The sequence below is a fragment of the Hemibagrus wyckioides genome, linkage group LG09 (genome assembly GCF_019097595.1).
Source record: "Hemibagrus wyckioides isolate EC202008001 linkage group LG09, SWU_Hwy_1.0, whole genome shotgun sequence".
Lineage (NCBI taxonomy): Eukaryota > Metazoa > Chordata > Actinopteri > Siluriformes > Bagridae > Hemibagrus > Hemibagrus wyckioides.
The window spans coordinates 26,191,045-26,203,410 of NC_080718.1; the positions used below are offsets into that span (position 1 = coordinate 26,191,045).

The window sequence follows — 12,366 nt, forward strand, 5'->3', positions numbered from 1 at the left end:
GAAAATTGACACCTAGAATGCCCAGGCTGTAATTGCTGCAAAAGGTGTTTGAAGGTGTTTGCTGCAAAAGGCAAAGTTTGAAGAAAGCATTTATCATTTCCATCAAAATCAACTCTGACATATCAGCATGTTCTGTTCTTTTGCTATATTTCCTATTCAGACTAATTTGCTGTGTGTTTTCTTGAAAAACAGTACAATTTTTGAGCAATCTTAATCTGAACCCCATCTAGCATGCATTTCGCTTATTGAGGACAATACTAAAGGCAGAAAGACCTGGCAAAGCATCACAAATGAGGAAATCCTGTCTTTTGTGAGGTCCATGGGTTCTACACTTCAGGTATTTATTGACTGCAAATAATTCTAAACAAAATATTAAAAATAAACATCTTATTTATGGTTGTATTCATATGTCCAATTAAATTTGCTCTGCCTTTTTGTACAATTATAATCCTAGACATGACATTTTTACAAGATGTTGTAATGTTGGTAATGACAGCTTCAAGATGCCTCCTGTATGGAGAAACAAGTTGCGGGTGTAACCCCCTTATTAGCGAAGTTTATATATGTATATAAGCTTATAATTTTCATTTTATAATAGCCAAATAGGTTATTATTGACAACCTGTTAAAAGAGCAATGTTCATTTGGAGTTTTCAGTCAAATGTGTATACTGTACATAGAGCTTATGTATGGGTGTTTCAAGATTCAAGATTCAAAGAACTTTATTAATCCCAGGGGGAAATTCCTTTGCCATGTTACAGTTGCTCGAATGAAAATAAAAATATGAGAGAAAAAGAAAAATATATACACTGTTTTATAAACTGTAAAAAAGAATAAATAAATACAAATACTGTGCAAATACTAGTGTAGAGCTGTAATATCGCACACAAGGATTGTAATTTGGTGATAATTTTAACAGGTGATAATGGTACAGTTGTATTGTACATGATAGAAAAAAATGGTAAAATTGTAATGTGCATGAAAAGGCCTATAATTACTAAAAGCACTAATGTGCATGAAATTGCACATGAAAAAGAAAATGTCCAACACTGAAAGGGAGGAAGTGTACAGTTTTATTGCCACAGGGATGAAAGATTTCCTAAAGCGCTCAGTGCTACACTTGGCAGTGATCAGTCTCTGGCTGAATGTGCTCTTCTGATTAACCAGCATGCTGTGTAGTGGATAAGAAGGGTTGTCCAGGACTGAGTGGAGTTTTGACAGCATTCTTTTCTCAATAACAATGTGAACTGGGTCCAGCTCCATGCCAAGCACAGAGCCAGCCCTCCTGATTAGTTTGTCCAGTTTATTTCTCTCTGCCACCTTCATGTTACATCCCCAACAGACCGCTGCATAGAAAATGAATGCAGATTTTTATCAGGAATGTCTCTGTGCATTTATCCATTCGTCCTTCCTGTAATTATATGAAGTTTGCCAGTAGCTGAACAACAGCCCCACACCATGATCTTCCCACCTCCAAACGTCACTGTTGGTATGGTGAATTTGGGGTTATGTGCAGTGCCATTTGTCCTCCAAACATGGTGTGTATTATTGCATCCAGAGAGTTCAATTTTGTCTCATCTGACCAGACTACATTCTCCCAGTATTTCACAGGTTTGTCCAAATGTTGTGCAGCAAACTTTAAACGAGCTTTAACATTCTTTTTCTTCAGCAATGGAGTTTTGTGTGGTGAGCGTGTGTACAGGTCATGGTGGTTGAGTGCATTGTTATCTTATTGTTTTATTTGAAATAATTGTACCTGCCTAATTCCAGGTGTTTTTTTTTTTTTTGCTTTTACCCACCATAAGATATTTGTTGTATGACACTTTGGTAATTAGACACCTTTTCATAGGCCATTAGTTGGGACTGAACAGGCTGATATTAATTTGGACTGACAAGGGGCAGGATTGCTTTCTAATTACTGATTGTAATCAGTAATTAGAACACACCTTTCTTTATGTGTTCAATACTTTTTCCCTGTGTCATTTTACATTATTACACATAACTTAATTTATGGACATCTATGCATGTATGGATTGCATGGGTTATTACCAATATCTGGTGAAAAGTTCATGTCAATAGCACCTTTAGAAATATATTTACTAAGAAAAAAATGGTGACATGTTTAATACTTGGTTCACCCACTGTACATTTACATACATACAATCAGGCTAGAATGTGCAATTTGTTGAAATTGCTAACAAGTTGTTCAGACACAGGCCAAAAGACCAAATACAGGTTCCCTCATGAAACACTGTTATTTATAATACAGACTATTTTGGTATTTTTGTCCATATTTATTAACTGACTATCCACTAATTCTCAATCAATGTAAACAGCCTTTTACAGTAAATGATAGTTGATGAATGTCTTGTGCTTTTAATGTCTTGAACTTTCAGAGGGAAAGTTGTACTAGTGAGAGACGCAAAACATACCAGGAAGAGAAAGTGAAAATGGTAAGTGGTTGGCCTGCTTGTGGGGATTCCAATGATGTGAATGGGGAACAGAGAACTGTAAAGTGCTTTGCTTGTTTAATAAAGAAAAAACAATTCTGAGGGGAAATTTATTTGATGGCTTCATCAAACTGTAGAACAACAGTTCAGGAGTTCTGACCAGCAATGTACCGAGTCGTTCTTTTAAGGAGCTAAGACGTGAGTTAATGTTCAGTTATTTGTAGAGAAAAATATCTCAATTTAACACTTACTCTTTTAATACATTTACTCTTTTAATACATTTACTCTTTTAATACTAATGAAAACAGGATTAAAGGGACATGCCAATAAAGAAAATAAATAAACATCAGTTGTATTGTCAAAACAATATTTATGTTGCTCCTTTTTCCTTTTATATGCTTCATTAGAGTTATATAATGAACATGGGCATAAATGTACATTCTCAGAATTAATTTGAGGATATTCATCCAGATTGGACCAACATTTAAAAAGCCAGACCAGAGCACAGGTAGGATTTGATAATGCAGATGGACAGTCCATCCAGGGCTATGGTGTAACCTTGGCATACAGGTATGAAATTTATTGCTTGAATCTTGAACTGAGACCAGTGATGATGTGGTATGGATTCAAACAGGACAGTGAGAGGGTTTCAAGGGACTCCTGAATGTGCACATACTTGCCTATATTGGACAAACTGTGTCACATAATGGTTCAGGTAAAGCCGCCAGAATCTGTTTGATCACTAAAATGATGTATAGGAATGTCCTGAGCAAAGGGTAGACCTAATGTATAAGCTGGTCTTACATGGTTCATGGAGCTGTGGAACAAATTATTTAATCAGAGGGCATTCAGGAAGCATGGGGTCATTATTTTGTGTTTGGGAAATGTCATCTATGGTCTACCGATGGATGTGAGGTACAATACTGGTTCCCTTTTGAGTCTGGTTTCTCTCCATTCATCCATTAGGCAAGTCTCCTGTCCATTCACCTTTGAGTACTGGATTGGTTCTGGTGATTCCTGATTGAAGCACTTTGAATACTAGTGATATCTAAAAATAAGGTAAGAACATACAAAACTGGCCAATATTAATAGCCACCCAGTGCCAAGAACTCTCACACCTCCTGTTTGGTCTTTGATCTATAGCACGCTGCAATGCCCATTGACTTGGCAATTTGAGGGCACACCTTCCCATGGAACAAGTGGATGCTCAAATAGAATATTTTCATCTTTCTAGTTGCATACTACTTTGGATTTGCTTTGAATTTTGGACAGCCCTTAGGTGCTGTATATGGTGCTACCAATAATTACTAAAAATGATAAGCATAATTGCTCGCAGGCTGTAAATGATTTGTTAACTGTTTGCAGAATGTAAACAAGTGGCCTTTCCAAATAGGGTGTTACCAATCTGAATTATTTGTTCCATTTTTTCCTATCCCAAAAGATTTTGTAATGAAAGTAGTGACATTGGTGGCAAAGTGGTACAGGGGGTAGCATTACCTCTTCACAGCTGTAAATAGACTGTTCCCTGTGATAGACTGGCATCTCATCCATGGTGTTTTCCTGCCTCATGCCCTCTGTTTCCAGGATGGACACTGGATCCACTGTGAAACTGTTCATAATAAATATTAAAATTATTGATGTCAGCCTTTTTGAAAAACTGCAAGCAGGATCTAAATAAAGAACCACTTCTTTTTTGGAATACATGTCTAAATGGTGTAGTGGTCATGTTTTTTTTTTCCTACAGGGATGTCTGAAAATCTGTTATAACCTACTAACTTATAGATGACTCAGATGATACAGATGAAATATCAATTTGTTTTTGTTTTTGATTAATTGCATATGATACTATACTATATTTGTGTTGATTAACAATACTTGCCAATTGCTTAAAAAACTTGTTTCCTTTAGTAAAAGACTGTGGATCAGAATCATCACTGATGGAGACCAGGCAGCAAAATGGTGAGTAAAAACCGGTGGCCACAGTAGTGCGTGAAAGCTGGGAAAAGAGAAACTCAAATTCACTTTTAATTCCACAATATTGTTATTCATGTTATTTTACAAACTATATAAATGATTAGAACTGGATTACTGGATTATAACATAAAACATACATAATGTGTACAATAACCTGACTATTTGAATACTAAAATACTTCTAAAGAACTATAATTATATTATATCAAATGTAAAAACGTACATGTCTAAATATACATTAGCATGGGTGATATAAACTTGGAAGCTCAGATTCCTTAGCAGATCTGAGGAAAAATAGTAAAATTAATTTTGATATAAATGTATCTCAATTTTCAGATCTACTTGCATTTCTGAAAACACTGGGCCTTAGAAATTTCTACCCAAACAAGCTGACTCTGAAGTCTTTGCTGGAGATCAACAGTGCCAGTTTATCTGATGAAAAGGTTCACTCACTGCAAGAAATACCTTGGGCTTTCCTACGCAAACTGCTGATCAATTCAAATTCAAGATCTGTAATATGTGTACCTGGTGAAAGTAATGAATCATATGATTTGTTTGCTGAGCAGAGCTGTGATACTACTCCAAATCTTCTCGATGTCCTCACTGCACTCTTCACCTGTTCTGACAGTTTCCTTCAGCAAGAAATGGCACTAAAAATGTCAAAATGCCAGTTTGCAGTCCCATTTGTGTTACCTCAAGGAGTTCATAATCAATGCACTCTTATGTTATGGGCTCTTAGAGGTATCTTGATAGAATGGCGTCCGCAATCAATGTCAGAATCTAAAGGGTTTGTTGAAGACAGTGTTGTTCATGCAAAAATTCCTATGATTTCATTTGTGAGGCTAAGCAACTGCAGCTTGTCCAAGTCACAGGTTTTGAACCAAGTGCTGAACAATTCACAGCAGCACCAGGAATTTTTTTTGCCATCGAGAAATGATTGGAGGATCTGCTCCAAGATTAATCGCTAATGGCATGGTTGAAATCTGCTGGAGTCTGCCATGTGGAAACAAAAACATTGATGTGTTTCCTGAGCCGGTGGCTATTGCTAATTTAAGAGGAGATGCTTGCGAATTTAAAACCCAATTCAATTTCCTTACTCAGGTGTCAACAGCTGTCTTTGTTTCCTGGACAGTGATAATGAAAATGAGCAAAAGCTGTTTGACTCTTTGGATGAAATGAAATCCAAATGCTTTCTTGTGGTCAACACTCAGGGAAATATGAGTGAGAAAATGAAGTCATCAATTAAAGCTCTGCAGTTGGAAAGAGATCACATCATTCAGAAAAGCAAACGCATGAATTTGGCAACATTCTCAAAGTTGATCAGCTATGCAATTACAAAAGTGCTGGGTGAGCCTCATAGTTCATATGAAATCGAGGCTATGAAGAGAATTGCTCAAGAATTATGCATTAGCATTGATGAAAGCAGAGCCTGTGTGTCAGCAGAGGGAACAGCGGAGGAAATAGTGAAACGTATTGGAGTTCATCCCATAGTGGAATATAAAAAGACACAGCTGCCACTGCAAGGTGAAAACTGGAAAAGACTGGGACAGATAGAAAAATAGCAATGCCAATTACAACATTCAGTCGAACCTGAGTTTGGAGGAGTATAAAGTCCAACTTCAAGATGAAAAATATGGAACAAACAAATCCAGTATACGATGACAGAAACAATGGAGATTTTAACAAAGGCATTGTCAACCTCTGATGATATCGAGCGAGCCTTTTTTCTCAGATGGTTGGAAATAAAGCTGGACATGCAATCTTGCAAACAAGCATCAGAACTTCGGCACAAATATGCACAGTGTGAACAAAAGAAAGACAGAGATGCTATAGCCCGATTAGACCAGGAACTTCTTGATTGTTCTCTTGGCATAGAGCATTACATGAGAGAAATGGGACAAATATATGAGGCTGCTTCATTTGGTTCAAACAAAATATCTGATAAAATTAGCAGTCTTCCTACTCTGGCTGCCAAACTGCTCCTGGCTGGGTTTCCTCTTGAGATACTTGATGGAGATGCATCAAATATCCCAGAGAAATGGGTGAGTGATGTTCTCATGGATTTTCACATGATGGTTGGGGAGAAGAGCCGTTTGCTGGTAATAACTGTGTTAGGGGTTCAGAGTACTGGTAAATCAACACTGCTCAACACTATGTTTGGAGTCCAGTTTGCAGTGGGTAGTGGACGATGCACACGTGGAGCATTCATGATTCTCATACCTGTGGGTAAAGACTTGAAGGAAGAGTTACTTTGTGACTTTGTCCTTCTGATTGATACAGAGGGTTTGAAATCACCAGCACTGGCACAACTGGAGGACAGTTATGAGCATGACAACAAACTCGCTACATTTGTGATTGGTCTTAGTGATGTAACCATCATCAATATAGCAATGGAGAATTTCACAGAGATGAAGGACGTCTTGCAGATAGCAGTTCATGCTTTTTTACGGATGAAGGAAGTTGGTAAAAAAACAGTCTGCCACTTTGTCCACCAAAATGTTGGAGTTGTTTCAGCACATGAGAAAAACATGACTGACAGAAAAAAGCTCCTGGACCAGTTAAATGAGATGACAGTGATTGCAGCTGAGATGGAAAAGCAGCCTGATGTGAAGAAATTCACTGATGTTTTGGATTATGATGTGGAAAAGAATAGCTGGTATATACCAGGCCTATGGCATGGCACACCACCAATGGCACCAGTTAATACAGGCTACAGTGTGGCTGTTCTTGATTTTAAGAACAATCTCTTTGAGATGCTTAAAAAAAGGAGGGATGAACAACCTATCCAGATCTCAGAGTTCCTGCAATGGATGAGTAGCTTGTGGAAGGCAGTGAAGTTTGAGAATTTCATCTTTAGTTTCAGAAACAGTCTTGTGGCCCATGCCTATGAGAACCTTTGGAAAGAGTTTTCAGACTGGGAGTGGTCTTTCAGAAGACATATCTTCAATTTGATTTCTAGTGCAGAAGTTCAACTATCTAATGCTGAAACCAGTTCTATGGATGATGTTGCTGGAACACTGCAGAAAAACCTACTCGAAGAGATTGCAGATCAAACCAAATCAATGACTGAAAAACTACTATAAAAAGAATGACTTATGTAAATTTGGTAGAAAAGTACAAAGCTGATTTTGCTAATTGCATTAAATCTCTGCAGACTGAAATGACAGATGAAGTGAGAAGGAGATTTGAAGCTGCTCTTGAGAAGAGAAAAACCAAGGAGAAAGTAGAAGACATACAAAATAAGCAATCTGATAGAATTAAAAAACAGGTCTTAAAATTACTGCAGAACTACAAAAATCGTGAAGATGAGGTGACTGATGAGGATCTGACAGCAGATTTTGAGACAATGTGGACACAAGAGGTGGGAAACATCACTGGTCTTCCAGAAAAAAATGTTTCTCATGATGTTTTTCTGAACTAATGTTTTTCTAACCCTAACCCTAACCCTAACCCAAGGCCAAGAAAGAACATGTGAGATACGGAAAACTAAAAGCTTTAATTTTTGCACACCGTAGTACAAAGCAGGATCTACAGATCATTGCAGTTGATGTCGTTACCAATTGTACCAGGATGATTGAACAGTTCACACAATCCAAAGGTGATTACCAAACTACATTTACAAAAGATCTGCTTGATAAAACTGAAGAACACCTAAAAAAAGCAGGTACCAAATACACTACCAAATTTGAATTTGATCTGAAATTGCACATTTGTGGCATTGCCTCTCAGAAATTCACAGAGATGCACAGGAAGTATCTCGCTGAGCAAGATCCATTAAAACATTTACAGAAATTTAAGAGTCAGTATCTCTCTGATTTCATTGATTTGTACAGAGAGAGGGATCAATGCTCAAGGAGGAAAGCACAAGACTTTACTCAGCTCTGTCTGAAACCAGCAGTGACTGAGTACATCGACCAGTCCATTGGACCTGACATTGTTGATGCAATTTTGGAGAGTAAATCTACTGAGTATGGTTCACGAACACTGTTTCAGTACACAGTTCAGAAGGAACTGCTGGAAAATTCAAACTTCAATGAATTTGTAAAGTACATTTTACATTATGAGAATTATGTCAAAGACTGGATATACAGTCACATTGTTCAATGCTTTTCCAAAGACATATCTCTGCAAAAATTAAAAATGAAGAAGCTGGAAATCATGATTAAAAACCTGACAGAAACAGTGGAAACATCTAAGCTTGAACCCAATGGGTCTCCTTTGCCCAATACTGTAGAAAGTACCACAATTTTGATCAAGAATCTTTGTAAAACTATGAGTGATGTCCTCTCAATACCCATGAGTACAGTGGACAGGGTCCTGTTTCAGAACACAAGCTGTTGTGATCCATTCACCAAAAGTCTTTATGAATGTATTGATGACCTGAAACAGCAAATAGCAAAGGAGATCTCAGAAACAACTGATATCACTGAAACACTGAAAAATGTGTCAGTAAAACCACAAGATGAGCTTTTCAAGAGGGTGTTTGGATGTGGAGTGCAGTGTCCATTTTGCAGAACACCATGTGAGGCAGGAGGAAAGGAACATCAGCTACACCATGCAACTGTTCACAGACCACAAGGACTTGGCAGGTACAGATACATAAAGAATAATATCCTTTGTGAAGAGATTTGTACATCTAGTGTTCATGGCAATGGGACATTTAAAAACCATGAAACGGATTTCCAACCTCATCCCTACAAAGACTACCGGAAGTACTACCCAGACTGGCACATTGCACCTGACATGTCTATAGAGGCCTCAAATTACTGGAAGTATGTGCTGGTGATGTTCAATAAGGAATTTGCAGAAAGGTATGAAGCATTGCCAGCTGTGTATCCAGATGCATGGAATAGAATCACTAAAGATCAGGCTTTTATTAGTCTGAAGATCATGTTTAATATTAAATAATGAATGACTGGCAAAATGTCCAAAAATATTGCCATTTGTTAAGAAGACAACTTCATCAATCATAGTTCCATCACTAATGTTATTGCTCAGGTAAAGCAGAAAGTGGTGTGTTAGCTATGCCTGACAGTTGATCTTTTTACCTACTATTATCTAAATGTACATAGAATCAGTTTTATTACAATTCTGAATTTACGAGATTTAATAATATAAACATTATATCTGTTTGTCTATAATGATACACAGTTTTGTTTTTGTTTTTTTTAATGTGTAGTAAATGTGTGTTCATTTTAATGATTGGATTATTTTTTTGTCTGGGATGGTAATTGAAATGTTACAACTCTTTTCATTAATCATTTAGTTACAAATGTTTACTTTGTTAATGTTATTTGTGTTGTTTTAATGAATTTATGGTATAAATTCTTTCTGCAGTTAGATCATGAATATAGTTATATATATCAATCAGAACATAGTTATGTCAATCAGATCTAGTTGCAAGGACAAATGTCATTGCAAAGTGATTTACAAATAAACTAATAAAAATAGTAAATTAATAGTTCATCATTTTCATTCAGTCTAACACTGTTTCCATTACACACACATATTTACCTATGTACATGATTTTGCAGTATAACAAAACAGCTTATCCAGGTTAAGTTATAAATATTATAACTTGTTAATAAATATGACAAGACAAATGACAGTACGTAGGTGAAGCATTAAGCAGAGTAAAAAACAGATAATAAAGAAAAATATTTGCATGAGTCCTCCATACTATATATAATACATTACAAATGCATCTATCATGTTTTTATGCAAAGTATAATGTCTTAAAACAGACACATAAATGCTTAAACAATTCATTTGGGGCAGATTATGATACAGTAGTATTTAGAAACCTAAAAAATGTTAAGAACAATTTTTTTTTGCCTTGACAGGCAATCTTAGTCTATTCAACTGTGTATATATTTTCATGTTTTCCCATAACAGCACAGCCTGTAATGTTTTATTACACACATTACTACATCTGCATTTGTTTGGTCATAGGAATCCTACATTACATCTAGGCACCTCTGTCACTAGTGAATGAGTGAGTGAGTTAATTAATTATTAATGTTAATAATATTTATTTTTAGAGTTTTGAAACCAAAGTAGCCCTGTGATGGACTGGTGACCTGTCTAGGGTGTACCCCTGCCTTTCGCCCTATGTGCACTCGGATAGGCTCCAGCAGATCCCTGTGACCCTAATAAGGAATAAAGCGGGTATAGAAAATGGATGGATGGATGGATGGATGAAACCCAAGTAAATATAAATCAAATACACCAGTTGCATAAATGGAACTGACTTGATTTGATGATGTAACAAAATTTATCAGTAAGGATGTAGCAATTTTATTAATGCTCTTAGAGGAATTGAGGAACAACATGCAACAGGTCATGTGGTTATGTAACTATGCAAATTTCCCTGCTGTGGGATGAATAAAGAATTATTTTTTCTTATCCTATCTTATTTGTTCAGTGGGCTGGAGTTCCACCCAGGGAGCCTCACACCCAGTTTTCCAGGATGGGATCCAGCTTCTCTGTGAAACTGAAGATAAATTACTGAAATTGTGTGAATGAACAGAATTATAAAAAATTACAATTGTTATGACTTTATTAAAAAATACAGTGATAAAAAGAAAGTATAGGCAATGAATTGTGGATAAATAAGAAATAAGGATGTCCTAGAGAGTCCCAGTGTGCTGTGCTAAAAGATTTACTTGATGTCATTTCATCGATTTTCCAGCAGATGGCGCAAAGGGATTGTTGGATTTGTTTTACAATTTCTCTGAAAGTTAGTGACATGCATTTATGTTCATATTGACAAAGCTCTTTACACAGATAGAGGAACGATCTAAGTAAGTATATATTGATATATGAGTGTAAGTGAATAAGTGCATTAAAGTGTATGTGCTAATAAGAACAATACAATAATAGTAATTACTTTATTATTACAATAACTAAAAACGATAACTAACATGAAATAATAATAATAATTTTTAAAAATCATCATCGTTATCATCATCTCCGTGACCCCAATCCGCATCTCAGACAATCCCACATCTCGATCTAGGTGAATCTGTTCACCTTAGACATCACGTGTGCGTGCGTGTTTGCTTCTGTGGCGGTACTAGATTTGGGTCTGGGCTTAGATAACACCAGCCGTTCTCCCTACGCTTACATTTGACGCATGACTCAAAATAACCGACTACGCCACCCCGGGGGCCTATTACTGGGGACTCACCCTCTGCTTCACCGGACACACAGGTTTAGCTACGGCTGAGTCAGGTATCAGACCAGAGTTGACCACACAAATTTTTATTTAAATTAGCAGATAAAAGGGATATACATAAAACAACCAAACAATCACTAAGTTTACCTCTCCAGAATTGGATGCTGGCCTCCCTAAGCCAGAGAACACCAAACTCACGTGCACCCCAACACCACAGCACGTACACAACACCACTGTGAGCACTGCAGCCACCAGATACACCACCAACACGCGGAAAAGGCACACACTCTGGCTATCGCTGGCTGCCCCAACTCTGAAGGGAAAAATAGCACCTTGCAGGTTTCAAACAATCACATACACACACACACACACACCCACCATTCACTCCAAACCAAAAAGGAAACAATGTTTACAATTATCAGCACACATCATGAAAAGAAATAAAGAAAAAAAAATAAGGAAAACCAAAAACAAAAGCAACTGATGTATAGTAATACAAACAGAAACCCAGAACACATTAAGCAGATGCACTAATCAATAAAGAATAAACCAAATCAGGAACAGCACTGTTTAAAAGCAATACATAAAAAGACAAGCAAAAGAAAATAAGGAAAAAGAAAACGAAACAGAAACCTAAACGACAACACAAAATGGTGACGTCATGTGTGTGAGCCGAACACATCTACACACGCCACTTCCGGCTATGACTTAACGCTGTACCTTCAGCCCTTCAACCTGGAGGATTATAAAACAATAACCATCAATAT

General features: G+C 36.8%; 1 pseudogene; it reads left to right on the top strand.

Annotated features, from left to right (window-relative positions):
• The first annotated feature begins 4,347 nt into the window (after positions 1 to 4,347).
• Positions 4,348 to 9,330, top strand: LOC131359913 (up-regulator of cell proliferation-like; annotated as a pseudogene).
• The last annotated feature ends 3,036 nt before the right edge of the window (positions 9,331 to 12,366 follow it).